A 14,406-nucleotide genomic window follows, 5' to 3' on the forward strand; every position below is an offset into this window, starting at 1 on the left:
TCACTCAAGTGTTTATCTAGGTAGTTCTAAGTAGCCAGCACCAGTGAAGACAGGAACTAATAGAAGATAAGGTCACAGCCTTCCAGAGTTTTCCAGAACTCAGGACCTAGCTGAGGTTCCCCAGCACGCTGATTAACTGCACAGTGGGCAGCAGCCCCCCAAATCTAAACCTGAGCCTCAGAAACAGAGAACTCCAGCTGCTAATTTCACATCTTCTCTACTCGGGGGGTGGCAGGGCACAACACCCCATACTGTTGGTCTGTTTATTTCGAAAGCTGCCTTTCAACTCTCAGTGGTGCTGTGATAAAACCGTGACTGTCACCTGAGTTATTAACAGCCAATTCAGTCCTCTCGTGGTTCAGCCTGCAGGGGAGAGACTGTAAGATAAGGGGATTTGACATTTGGACTCTAGAACCGACTGCCTGGGCTCAGACGTTGCCTCTGCATTTGTCCTCCTGGAAGGATGGAGGGGGCAGACGCTCTCCTCAGCCCATCGGACACTTGGGAGTCTCACTTCCTGTGTCTGTAAAAGGCAGGGTATTTGCGGTGCCCTAGCTGGTCTGGGGCGGGGTGCAGTGTGCGGTGTGGGGCAGCGATGGCCCAGCTGTCAGCGTCGTTTAAGGCTCCCCAGATGTTTCTGATGTGCTGATGTTTCTGGAGCAGGTGCAGAGGCCAGGTGTGAGGTGGCCAGACACCAGGCCTTTCCTGGCAGGCCCCTGGGGACACTTCATCAGCAGAGTTACTGGTTTGCCTCTAAACAGAAAGATGTGAAGGGTGCCCCGTGGGTGTGAGGGAAGATGGGTTTCTGTGGCAGAAACAGCAGGGAGATGGCTGAAGGACACCCTACCAAACGCTGCCTACTTCTTAGGGCACAGTCTCCTCCAGTGTCACCCAAGAAACACACTCGCCTTTTAAGCTGGCAGGCTGAAGTGGACCTCTGTGTAGTTCTGGCTGACCAGAACCCCCTGGCCCCTGCCCAATGGCACCAACATTTCCTGAAGAGATAACTCTCCCCACCTGAGTTGTGTTGACGGTGGTCTGGTGACCCCCATCCTCCTGGAAGGATGGAGGGGGCAGAAGCTCTCCCCAGCCCATCAGACACTTTCTCCCGGGCTCTGAATCTTGGGCGGGGATGGAGGAAAACCTGGTCAGTGCCATGTGCCTGCCAGACTCTCCTGCTGGGGTTCCTGAAGCTCTGCCCTGAAGCAGAGACTCACATCAACCATAGGAACCCCCAGGCGGTCCCTTAAAGTTGGGTCAGAGTCCATCCTAAGATATATCAGAGTCTCATGAGTACAGCACTGAGATCCAACCCAGGCTGCATGTTCGAACCTCTGGGGGAGCTTCTAGAATCTCGATTCCTGGACCACCCTCAATTAACCCTACCCCTCGGGGGTGTCAGCAACCCACCAGTCTCCCCAAAGCAGGCCAGGTGCAGCCTGGCCTGGGAGCCCCTCATGGGAGATCCACCCTCCCCAGCCTCGCAAAGCACGTCTCTCTGGCCAGTTTCTGTCTGTGTCCTCCATAGAATTCATTTCATGTAATCAAGTTATGTTTTAAGTCAATTTTTAACTTCGAGAGAAACACACATACTTTAAAAACTGAAACAATTCAGAAATGTAAACTAAGAGCTGAATATTCACGCTACATTCTTGGTTTTTCCTCTCTCCCCGCTTGTGTGGGGTCAGTTTTCTGAGAGCTTTCCTGCGCATCTATCCACTTGGAATTAATTTCATTTTACTCTGACATCATAACTTTGTCTGTGTTTATACCACTTGACAGAAGGGATTAAAGAGTGAAGAAACTGTAAAAGAGCTACAACTTTTTTTTCCAATTTTTTTTTTTAATTGAAGTATAGTTGATTTACAATGTAGCGTTAGTTTCTGGTGTACAGCACTAGGGCACCAGATTCAGTTATAACATATATTTTTTCATATTTTCCACTATGTTTATGACAGGATATTGAATACAGTTCCCTGTGCTAAACTGTAGGACCTTGCTATTTATTTGGTATATAGTAGTTTGCATCTGCTAATCCCAAACTCTTAATGTATCCCTCCCTGCCCCCTAGCCTTTTCCCTTTGGTAACCTTAAATTTGTGTTCCATGTCTGTCTGTTTTGTAAACAAATTTGTTTGTATATTTTAGATTTCACATATAGGCAATATATTCACATATACCAGAATTACATGGTATTTGTCTATCTCCTTGACTTACTTCACTTAGTAAAAGAACTTATTAAGTACTGTTTAAGTCACTTTCTTAGCTCGGTTAATCAAATGGTTGTCGCAGGAATGTACAGACCAAGGCACAAAAACATCCAGCGTACATGAAAGTATTCAAAGTATGGCGACATAGAATGTGTAGCTTGACTTTTCCTTTACTGATGGGAACACAGAGATAAGTGGCTATATAATAAAAACTTCCTATAAAAACTAGGCCTTTTCATTACTATTTGGGGTTACCCCTAAAGTTTTATGCTGAAAAGTTTGCCCAAATAAAATGGCCTCTCTGTGGAAGTGTATACAGACAGACATTTTTTTTTTCTTTTCATTGAAAAAAAAATTTTAGAAAATGACAATACAGGGCACAAACAAATCAACAGGGATATACAAGTAGAAAACACAGGGACAAGGTAGAACGAAGCATGCCGCTGGCTTCTTTAATTGGTTAAAAGCACAAAGTGTAACAGGCAGAAAGTCTATTTTAAAGAAATTAGAAAGCTGTGCGTTTAGACATAGAAAACAAACTTATGGTTACCAAAGGGGAAAGCTGGGGGTGGGGGATAAATTAGGAGTACGGTATTAGCGCTTACAAACGGCAGTATAGAAGACAGATAAACAACAAGCACCTACTGCACAGCACCCATCCTGTGATAAACCACGATGGAAAAATATGAAAAAGAATAACCTATAATGGAAAATCTGAAAAAAGAATAAATATGTATAACTGAATCACTTGGCTGTACACCTGAAATGCCATATTGTAATCAACTATACGTTAAAGAAAAAGCTGTGTTTCTGTCTCAATTAGCCCCAATACACACATCCACAAAAATGGTATGTGAAGGAATGCTGTCCTACACAAGACACTGTACCCGGAATTAAGGGAAACAGCTATTGACACAGGAGTTAACACCCAGAGCATTAGCCTCTAACTGGTGGAAGGATAATCCCACTTCGCTTTAGGGATGACAGCAATCTGGTATATGGGCTGTACCAATGCCCTTGGCCTAGCCCTGCATACCCAGTCAATTCTTGTTACTGCTGCTGTTCTGCAAAATCACTGTGATCCCAGCAACAGTGGACCACTCACTGCTCCTAGGGGACAGGGGATCAGACTCCTACAGGACTCTGAGCACATTTCCATCAACTGATCAATATGTAACCTTGGTTTACACATGTTCCCTTTGAGAGACGCTGCATGGAACACACACTGTTGAAACGTGAACCCTGAGCTTGTGGCTTGAGCCTGAGGAAGCTTCTCTAACACATGTACATTCTCCACCAGGCCCATCCCGGCCTCTCCATGCTCAAGATCCCCAGACGGCACCCTGGCACCCCATGTGAGGGCCCCTGTAAGCAGCTAAGTCACAAACAAAAGGCATGAAGATGCAAGACCGTGGCACTAATCAGACAGCAAGAAGGCCACTTGCTCATGGCAGGAGCTGGATCAGGAAGGCAGAGCGTCAGCTGGTTCCCCTCCATCCGGAACGTGCTTGTCGAGTGAGCCATACACCCCACTGCCCTGCGCATGTCCACAGACACCGCAAAGTCGCCTGGAGATGGGGTGCTGGGGATCACAGGTACACGTCAGCACACAGCAGCAGTGCACACGTGAGAGGTGCCAAGAGTTCTGTTCTGGGGTGAACCCGAAAGCTTTTCTCCTTTTTAACTTTTATTGGGGTGTAATTTACGCACCATAAACATCATCCTTGATAAGCAGCCGGCTTTACAGGGCTTATCTTTCCTTGTTTTTAAACTCTCTCCTCACTGGGATATCAATTCTATGAAAGGAGGGGTCTTTGATTATCTTCAATCTACTGCTGCAACAGTGCCTAGACACGGCCTGCACTGGGCAGGCGCTTGTTAAGCGCAGGCCTGATTAAGCAGGGGAGGCGCTGCTGCTTTGTCACTTGACTCTCAGCTTGTGCTCTGCCCTCATCCCCTGCGCATGTCCCCTCTCTCCCTGGGGTCCTTCCCAGTGCTGGGCATGTAGTAGCTCTCTCATAAATGCCTACTTGATGAGCAAATACTGCAAGAAGCTATAGCGTTTAGTAACCACAGACAAAAGCTTAACAGATGCTTTCTAAACATGATTCTAAGAGGAAAGGATCTGGGACTCTGCTTAAGGCAAAAAAATCGAGATTCCTGTATTTTTCCATCCCTACGCCCCTGGTCATAACAGCAGAAACCATTTCAAGCCATGCATCCTTGTCTGCAGCAGCCAAGCTTGCCTCCACGTTACACGCCTCAGCAAGATAATGTGTTTTCTCTGCTTTGACGACAAAGAGACTACACCTGAGACACAGAGAGGTCCCCGTCCACCAAGACCTCACAAGTTTACAAGCAGAAAAGGCAAGACATACAACATGACACATAAAATAGAATGATGATATAAAATAGGAGAGGATGACCAAAAAATATATATTGAAGGCAAAGAGGAGGAGTAGTGATGAGGCTGATCCACAAAAACTCACTTCAGAAAGTCTCACTGGCTTAAGGCCCCCAGAAATTTGGCCTTAAGCTTTCTCAAAGTCGTCGGAAGGGAGGAGGAGGAGGACCATCAGCTCCTAGACTGATCACATCCCTTAATTAAGAAAACAAAAAACACGGCCCCTCCAAAAGCAACTCTACTTTTCCAGCACACAAAAAAGGCAGCTCTACTTTCCCAGCACAAGAAACTTCTGAGGTCTTCTGGCATCCCAAAGCTTCACTCCAAACTTCTCCCAACTTCAGACCAAGGATGAAATGGCCAAGAAACACCCCTCTGCCAGCACTGGCTGGGTTCGTTAACACAGAGGGCTAAGAAACAGGAACCTACTAAAAATGTCATTCCATTTATTTCCCATCCTTCTAAGGTTGTTTATAGGAAACATTATCGAGCTTAATAGCATTTTAAATGCCAGGCTCAGTGGGTGAAAGTGCAAACGTGCTAATATGCTAATGTAAAGAAGAATACTAAATTATGTAGGAGGGGCCACCACACACACGAAGCTTCACTGAACTTTTAACTCAAACAGGGCATCAAGCACAAAGGCAGTGACACTGAGCGTGCTTGTGTAGCCGTAACAGAACCAAAACTGTTGCACATGCCGTGTTCTATTAGGGACACATGAATCTGAGCTCTCAGTTGCAACTGAGACCAAGGATGCCAGTAAAAGAGCTGCCTCCAGCAAAGCGTAATAGACGGACTCCAGTCCCAGTCCTGCTGTGGGTGTGGGTGACCGACCTCAGGCAAGGCATTTCACCTCTCTGGACCCCAGTTTTTCCATCCATGAACAACAATGGTGGTGAATGTTAGGGCTTACTCAGTGCAATGCATGGTTCTAAGGGCTTCACAGAAATTATTTCCTGTAATTCTCACAACCACCCTGTGAGGCAGATACTCATAATATTCCCATTTTACAGATAAGCATAGAAAGGATTAGGTATCAGAATCATGTCCTTAAAGGTCCTCTCTCCACCTTCAGCTCCAAAAAGTTATTTCCTGGTTCCACTTACCATCAATGCTAAAAACATAGCCTTGGCCTACCTTGGTGGCTCAGTGATAAAGAATCCGCCTGCCGATGCAGAAGACACAGGTTTGATCCCTGGTCCGGGAAGATCCCACATGCTTCCGAGCAACTCACCCCGTGCACCACAACTACTGATCCTGCGCTCTAGAGCCTGGAGCCGAAACTACTGAAGTCTAGAGCCCGCACTCCACCACAGGAGAAGCCTCTGCAATGAGAAGCCAGAGGACCACAACCAGAGAAAATCCTGCAAGTGAGACACCCAGCAAGCCACACACACACACATTTAAAAAACAGCTTCGTGCTGACAGCTTGCTGAGAGTGTAAAATCCACTACTGCATCTGCATCGTGAGAAGACGAGGCCCAGGTATCACCTGTAACCAACAGCAAGAAAACAAGGCCTCTTGGGTCAACCTGCCAGGCCCATATACCACGTACACCTGGGCTTGCCAATGCCCCAGTCTGCTCTCCTTCACTGCAAGCTGATGTCTGGACAGCAGAGATAAGAGGAGAGATGCAACGAAGGTAGTCTCCTGGCTTTCCTGGTAAGCAGTATTTGACCTTCGGTTTGGTTTATTGTTTATTTCGTGGCCATATCCACACACTGGTCCTTGAATGGGCTGCACTGCAGGACTCACCACCAAGGACAGGAGATGGGAGGGGTCCTGCTCCAAACGAAGCTCACCCACCCAGGGGCTGAACCGCAGTCCATGCAGCCGACCTGGAACCTCTGGGGAGGGGTGCTCACGCCCAGCTCCTCAGGAGCACAAGTGAGCCAAGTGACCTGTCCCCGTCTCGTGCCCCAGCCTGCTCTCCGAAGCCACACGATCTCCACTTAGAATTTCCCCAAACTGCTCTTGCATCTTCCTGCCCAGGTGGTGCACAGAAAAATTTCAGTCAGAAAAACATTTAAAACTCACACCCCTCACAGATACAGAAAACAAACTAGTGGTTACCAGTAGGTGGGGGGAGGGGCAATATAGGAGTAGGGGATTAAGAGGTACAGTTATGTATAAAATAAGCTACAGGTATACAGTGTACAGCATGGGGGATATAGCCAATATTTTATAATAACTGTAACATTTAAAACTGTGTAGCAGTATATTGTACACCTATAAGTTATATGATATTGTACATCAAATATACTTCAGTTTTAAACTGTAAGAAAAAGTAAATAAGTCATGCTCAACTGGTGAGTGTTTTTAATGAGTCTTTTAGCCTTTCTCTTCTGGAGTGTTGGCTTCATTGAGTCCAGCTGGTCACCTGCTGCTGCTAAGTCACTTCAGTCGTGTCCGACTCTGTGTGACCCCATAGATGGCAGCCCACCAGGCTCCCCCATCCCTGGGATTCTCCAGGCAAGAACACTGGAGTGGGTTGCCATTTCCTTCTCCAATGTATGAAAGTGAGAAGTGAAAATGACGTCACTCAGTCGTGTCCGACCCTCAGCGACCCCATGGACTGCAGCCTACCAGGCTCCTCCGTCCCTGGGATTTTCCAGGCAAGAGTACTGGAGTGGGGTGCCATCGCCTTCTCCGGCTGGTCACCTACATGCACCGTAATATGGCTGGGACTCGGTGCAGGAGGTTCGAAGCCCCTCTGCCACTCAATAAAAGGCAGATACAGCTGAGACAAAGATGCTTTTCACACTTGCTTTCTGAAAGTTTCCATCTGGATGAGCAGGGGCTGGCAGGGAGGGCCAAGTGCCTGCAGTCAGGGGCAGGTTGTTGATGGTACCTTCTGTGTGGCTTTTATAACACCTGGAGATTTCGTTTTCTCACCTGAAAAACCACCTTGATGTAAGAACAAGGCAAAACTACTCAAACACACACTACAGATTCTCTACAAGCCTGTGTTCATTGTGCTGAAAAGACTCTCTGTTAAGTCATGATCACAGTCCTATATCAAATGAAAAAAAATGACACTGTACATTTATGAGAAAAACCCATCATCAGAGCAACCATGATACAATGATAGCAGGGGCTTTAGAACATTCATTGATTCCAAGGTCTAAACTATATTATATTGGGATCAAGAGGAATTTAGAAAGGGCCACTTAAACAGTTTCTAAAATTTTGAAGTTGAGCTTTTAATTTTTTTGGCCATGCTGAGCGGCTTGCAGGATCTTACTTCTCTGACCAGTGATTGAACCCTGGCCCTTGGCAGTGAAAGAACGGAGTTCTAACCACAGGACAGCAAGGGAATTCCCAAGATGAGCTATTCAAAAACAGAAAAAAAAAAAAAAAAGATACATATGAAAACTGAATTTGAGGTTAATCCAGTACTAAAACACAGGAGGTGGTCTAAAGTTAGCTCTTTGCACTTCCTTTACAGCCACAACTAACTGATAACCTTAAGACTGCATGTTTATGCAACCTATGCTTATACAGAAGGAATTCGACCCATTATGTGCCTTATAGACAGCCTTAGATAAATACCTACATCCCGTGTATATTTCTTCTCTGGAGGCCTTAATACATACACACTCTCATCTGCTCCCTCCCACAAAGATCCCTGAGCCAATATTTTAAATACTCTTAGTTGATTACATACTTCACCTCCCCTTCATCCTCAGCAGCTTTCCCCTTATTTGGGTGGGTCAGCATACTCAGAAACCATTCCTCACAGAAGCTAAAAACTATATAAAAATAAAGAAGAGCCTTGTTGTTCTTGTTTAGTCACTCAGTTGTGTCCAACTCTTTTGGGACCCAGTGGACTGTAGCCCACCAGGTTCCTCTGTCCATGGGATTCTCCAGGCAAGAATACAGGATTGGGTTGCCATTTCCTTCTCCAGGGGATCTTTCCAACCAAGGGTCTGACCCTGAGTCTCCTACACTGGCAGGAGGATTCTTTACCTCTGAGCCACCCAGGACGCTCAAAGCAGCACTTAGTCATTCAAAATTCAAAAATAACAAAATAAGGAAGTGTGTACACAGAATACCTTTCTAGCACGTCAATGTTCTTAAAATGCGCTTCTCTTGCAGGACATGGCAGAGTTCAGATTCTCTGCGGATATTCCCAGAGCACATACATGAGTGAGAACAAATAATTTTTATGAGCAAAAGCTACTTGTTCAGATGCAGTATCTCTTTAAAACAAAAATCAACACAGAAAAAAGAAAGGGTTGTGGAGTGTAGAATTTTAGGCTCCAAGTGATTTTTTGGGGAGGGTTCAGATTAAGTAACATCTTAGACTTGATTGCAGAAAAGGAACTGTGGCACCAATATATCACAACGTCCACAGAGCTGCAGTTTCTAGAGAAGCTTTAGCTCCATAAGGCGGGACACACAGGGAGGGGGCAATTCTGAAGCCACGTGTGTCTGCGGCAGCCAGTCACTACTCACTGGCCATCATCACCAGTGGCTCCAGCGAGAATCAGACCCAAGGAGCTCGTGGCATTTCCTCCTGTTTGGAGGAAGTGGAAGGATTATTGGGGGGCGGGGTGGGGAGGAACCAGGCGGGGCCCAGGTGGATCTGCCTTCATTTGCTTGTTTACAATGAAGGAAGGAAAGAGCAGGGTAGATCAGAGTCGAAGGCCACCCTTTTAAATGATTTTCCACCGTCTGGAAAGTTTCCTACTTAAAACATCAGCCAGGCGTGGGGAGAGCCTGGCGTAGGGAGCGGAGCTTGCTAGAGAAGGGAACTGGGGAGAGCGATGAAGCTTCTCCGGGGCTGCAGACCAGGCCTGATTCCCGTGGGAACCCTCAGATTCCTCTTGGGCTCCAGTCAAGCCGCGAAGAGAGGCCCTGACTCAGGCTGTCCACCTCCGCCCACACGCGAACTGAGCGAACGAGGGCAAAAAGGCAAATCAGTGGGCTCTTACAATCAGCCGTTCCTCTGCAATTGAGGATGTGCGTTGTCTGTCGTCCTGGTCTCTGCACACACACCTGAGGGGTGAAGGGCGGGTTCGGCGGGTGCCCTGGGGTGCCACCTAACTGCAGGCAGCACCTTACCCTCCACACTCGAGGCCTGAGCATCGCACCTCTGAACCTCCGCTCTTTCCCGCGCTCCCTGCGCATGCACTATACCCTGCTCTGGGCGGCCCCCAGCCTACCCAGCACGAGTCCAGGAAGGCCTGCCGAAGACCACCCGCAGGAGGGCACCTAGGAGAACTTCATGGATGATGACTTGGTTCAGGTGAATTAAATCAAGGCTATCAAGGTGAATGAAAAACACCAGGCACTCAAACATCCCTTGTGTGTCTGCAAATAATATTCACAGGGGGATGTTCCAAATCGTCTTCAAAGTGGAGAAGGAAAATAACATGAAAGGCAAGAGTTCCCAGAAAAATGTGCTACAGACAGATGGAATACACAATTCTAACCCCCAAGGCACCACTTGAGGTAGACACTACCCACACTGCCACAAGAGTCCCTCCGTAGCCCTAAACCGAATAAACAGAGCCCAGGCAAACACTAATATCTAGGTTACAAGCTATATGCCAAGATCCTCTCTCTCTCTCTCACACACACACACTCAGATAAAGCAATGCATGTTAGTGCAAAATCTCACTTTACTAATTCAAAGCAGTATTTTAAATGAGATCTAAAAATGTGTGGTGCTTTTTCTCTGCTGGGGAGGCCAGCCTCCTTCACAGTCTCTCAGCAATCCAGGAGGCTGCCTGTGACCTCACACAGGTGAAGGCGGCCCAGGAAGAAAACCACACCTCAGAGAGAAAGGCTGGACCGAGGCTGAACTCAGGGCGGGTCCTCAGAGGCAGACAGGTGGCGGCAGGCACCCTCGTCCAACATCCATTGTGTAAACCCCAGACCACCTGCTGGTGAATCCAGGCCTTGGAGCAAGGGCCAGGGGCGAAACTGGGCAACTCTATTTCAGAGGGACATAAGAAGGAACAGGAACCGCTGGGGACTCCAGTGACCTTAAGCTTTGGCTGAGAAGCACGGATGAACCCCACGTAGAGCAATCAACCACACAGCAAAGGTGGAGGAGGGGAGGATGCAGACAGACAGGCACACACAAAGGTTGGGGGGGGGGGCTTCCCTGCCAAGGCCTCGAGGGGGACAGTGCTTCAGCCACTGCTCTGCCCCCTCTAAGGCAGGAGCCCAGGCCATGGCCTGCAGAGGGCAGGTCAAGGAGCTAGCCTGAGTGCGGTCTCACCCTCTTCCCAGACTGCACTGGGAAAGACCAAGATCAGTCTTCCTGAGAACACCACAGGCCCACTCCACAGACCTCTATGACTTCTTAGTGCCTACAAAGGAATCAGGCCCCCTCCTGGATCCCAGGACACCACAGGTACCCCACCCCACCTAAACTTTGCCCCCTCAACTCCCAGACACAAGAATACCCCCACCCCAAACACCGTCCCAGGCGGGAAAGGCACTTCCCAAACCTGGAGCCCAGCCAGTTAAAGCCAGATAAACGTGGAAAAGCTTACAACACAACCTCGTCATTATCGGAGGGTACACACAGCAGTTCTGGAGACTAGAGGGGGGCTCTGCCTGCCGTGAAGAACTGAAGGGATGGACAGGCCAAAGGCAGGCAGGAAGCAGGTTGCACGCTCTCAGAGACACCAGAGAAATATGACTCTGGGGAAATGAATGGCCTGTGTGTGGAAAGTGATGAAGCTGGAAGGCTGGCAAGAACCAAGTCCCATGAAGGACCCTCTATGGTGGGTATAAAAACTGGACTTTTTGCTCCCTGTGGGAGGCTTTAAGCAGGGGAGAACACACTGAGGTCTCCACTGCTGAGAGCATACCTGCTCAGGGCGCAGAGGAGGGGCTGGGGAAGCCTGGGGGGCAGGAAACCAGTTTGGAAGGAAGGATAATGCAGACCTGGACGGAGGTGATGGCCACAGACACAGGCAGCGTGGGTCGTTTTCAGAAGATTCGATGGCACAGTGAATTCAGATGGAGTATCCAACAGCGATGTTCCCGTCTGGTTCAGGAGATGGACGGTGAAACATATAACTTCAGTAAGATATGCTTGGGGTTAGAATGGCAATGAGGAATGCTGGGAGGGTGGTGGGATCATCAACTGAGAGAGAAGACAGCTGTGGTCCAGGGCCGGGACGGGGAGGGAAAGGGAGGGGGCTGAGAAGGACCCACAAGAGAGGCAGAAGGAACAGCAGCCAGGGGAGAGGGCATCAGGAGGAGTCTGGGCTCCAGGGTCTTGCTGCAGGGGGCAGTGGTCTTAACTTTTTTTCTTCTGATGGATCCAGAGCAGCTGGAACAGAGCTCAGTACACACTGGGACCCCAACAAATATTTGCTGAATGAATGAGTGGATGAAGAGTCTATCCAATTTGGGGACGGGAAGGTCATAAAGTCATTATTTGCTGAGTAAAATGTTGCAGAAAAGGAGGTGGCAGAAGCTGGCACATGAGATGAGCGTGAAACGTAGAGAGAAGGGGAGACAGGTCTGGACCTCGGTGGCCAGGAGGTCAGGGAGGGATGGAAGAGTTCTCAAACCTCCGCATGGTGAGGAGAAAGTCTACGGGAGGTGAAGTGACTGGATACGCAGAAAACGGGGGAGCTGGAAGGAATACATCTACTCAGGGGGGAATCTCTTGAGGAAATGAGATCCAGGACCACAGAAGAGGGGTGGCTGAGGGAGCACCGGCCATGGGCAGCTCCACAAGATTGCTGATGCCTCTGAAGTTCTGACACTTGTTCAGATCCGAGAAGATGCTCATTCCGTATGCCTTGAACTGATGTAATTCGAGGGGGAAACAGGAAGTCAAGAGGACTGGGGAGGATGTGGTGGGGGAGCAAAACCAAAATTATAACAACAGCATCACGCTCAACAGGGCTGGGAAAGCTTCTGGCCTGTCTGTCGCTTCCTCTGGCCCAGCACTGAGCGGCCACTCTCCCAGGCCATCAGTTCACCTTCAGTCGTGGCCCGAGAGGGAGAGGCAGGGCCGCCTGGATGGACTCACAGGAGGACAGCTATTCTGCCGGTTCCGGGGGAATTGTTAGGGTGCTGGCCAGAGGACCACCAGGAGGCCTCCGACTTCCCATCATTCCAGCAGCCTTCACTGTCTCTGGTCGGAGTGATGGGGCTCGGAATCAGAACACGCAGTTGTATAAGGTCTGGCTGAGGCCGGGGTCCGCCTTCTCCACTACAGCCACAGGAGGGATTCTGGGGCCTTCTCCTGGATCTTATAGTGGCCACACCAAGTTTTCTAACAGCTGGGTCAAGGAAAGCAAGAGAAGTGCGTATGTGTGTGCGCATGCATGTAAAACAGGCTGGTAAGAAAGACACTCTCACTCCCCAGAAACATACCTCTGCTTTGAACTGAAAAATCTGAAAAGTTAAAGAACATGTAAAACTTTTAAAAATATAAAATCAACCTATCAATCACAAAATGTTTACTGAGGGCATGCTCTGTGCAAGGCACGATGCTACTGGAGACACAAAAATTTCTAAGACCCACTTCCTTCCCTCAAAGGCTCAGACCAAAACCAGAAGCTACAGCCTGTCAATCCAGTGCAAATCCTTAATTTCAGCAGTGGTAAAACTGACCGCGCTTTACTGAACACTTACTGCCAGCTGTGCCCGGTTGAGGCGTTTTACATGATTACCTCACGTAACCCTCAACAGCCTGTAAGGAACAACAATGAATGTGTGAGATCTCATTAAATGCTGGGCCCCGTGGGAAACAGCAAACAGGATCACCCCATTTAACCTTCTGTTGTAGAAACTCCTACTGCTATGAACACTGCCTCTACTATTACTTACTATGTTCCTACCATGTGCCAGGAATCGCTGTAAACACTTAACAGAAATTATCTCATTTAATCCTCCCACAAGCCCTATTATACAGAACAAGTGAGGCTCAAAAAGCTTAGGAGGGTTGCCCAGAGGCACACGACTAGTAAGCCCCAGAAGTGGGACTGGAACCCCAGATCCATCAGACTATGATGTGTGGACTCTTAGCCACATGCACCCCTGAACAATGAGCCTGAAAACTAACGATGGAGACTCTGTCGTGCGCGAAGAGTTATTTGTGAGACAACAAGAAAAGATGCCGTGAATCAGGACATGACGAGACAAAGGACAAGTGGGGGTCCTTCTATCTGGGGCAGAGACTGTGGCTTTATTCATCTTTGCACCCTGAAGGTCCTTGGTACAAAGGAGCGACTCCGTAAATATCAGCAAGTGCTCTGGGCTTGGAGCGTATGGATCTCCTTGGGGAAGACTCCTGGGAGGGGGTGAGCTTGGCCAGAAAGATGTACAGATTGTGGATAAGTAGAGGGGAGGGGCGAGGGTGAGAAGAGACATAACTGTGCTGAGACAGTGCGGGAGGACCCAGATGGAGCCAGCCAGCTCAGTGCACCAGGGGGGCTTTGGTGGGGCAGGGCGGGGAGGTGGATCTACTGTGTGGGGTGGCTTTGGGGGGATCTACTGTGTGGGACAACTTTGGGGGGATCTACTGTGTGGGCAACTTTGGGGGCATCTAACTGTGTGGGGCGGCTTTGAGGGGTATCTACTGTGTCAGGCAATTTTGGGGGCATCTACTGTGTGGGGCAGCTTTGGAGGGCATCTGTGTGGGGCAACTTTGGGGGCATCTACTGCACTGGGCAACTTTGGGGGGCATCTACTATGTGGGCCGATTCAGATCAGCTGAATCCCATGTGTTTCAAACAAGCTAGTCTAAAACAAGAAAAGGAAGGGAAATCTGGCCCTCAGACCCCTTAAAGTTTGCATTCATTCATT

The 14,406-nt window shown here is 48.6% G+C and overlaps 1 protein-coding gene across 2 annotated transcripts in view; it reads right to left on the minus strand.

Moving 5' to 3' along the window:
- The window catches only part of TRAM2 (translocation associated membrane protein 2), a 65,021-nt gene that overhangs the window by 29,406 nt on the left and 21,209 nt on the right, over positions 1-14,406 (minus strand). The gene's annotated exons all lie outside the window — the stretch shown is intronic.

This window comes from Bos taurus, chromosome 23, assembly GCF_002263795.3.
Source record: "Bos taurus isolate L1 Dominette 01449 registration number 42190680 breed Hereford chromosome 23, ARS-UCD2.0, whole genome shotgun sequence".
Lineage (NCBI taxonomy): Eukaryota > Metazoa > Chordata > Mammalia > Artiodactyla > Bovidae > Bos > Bos taurus.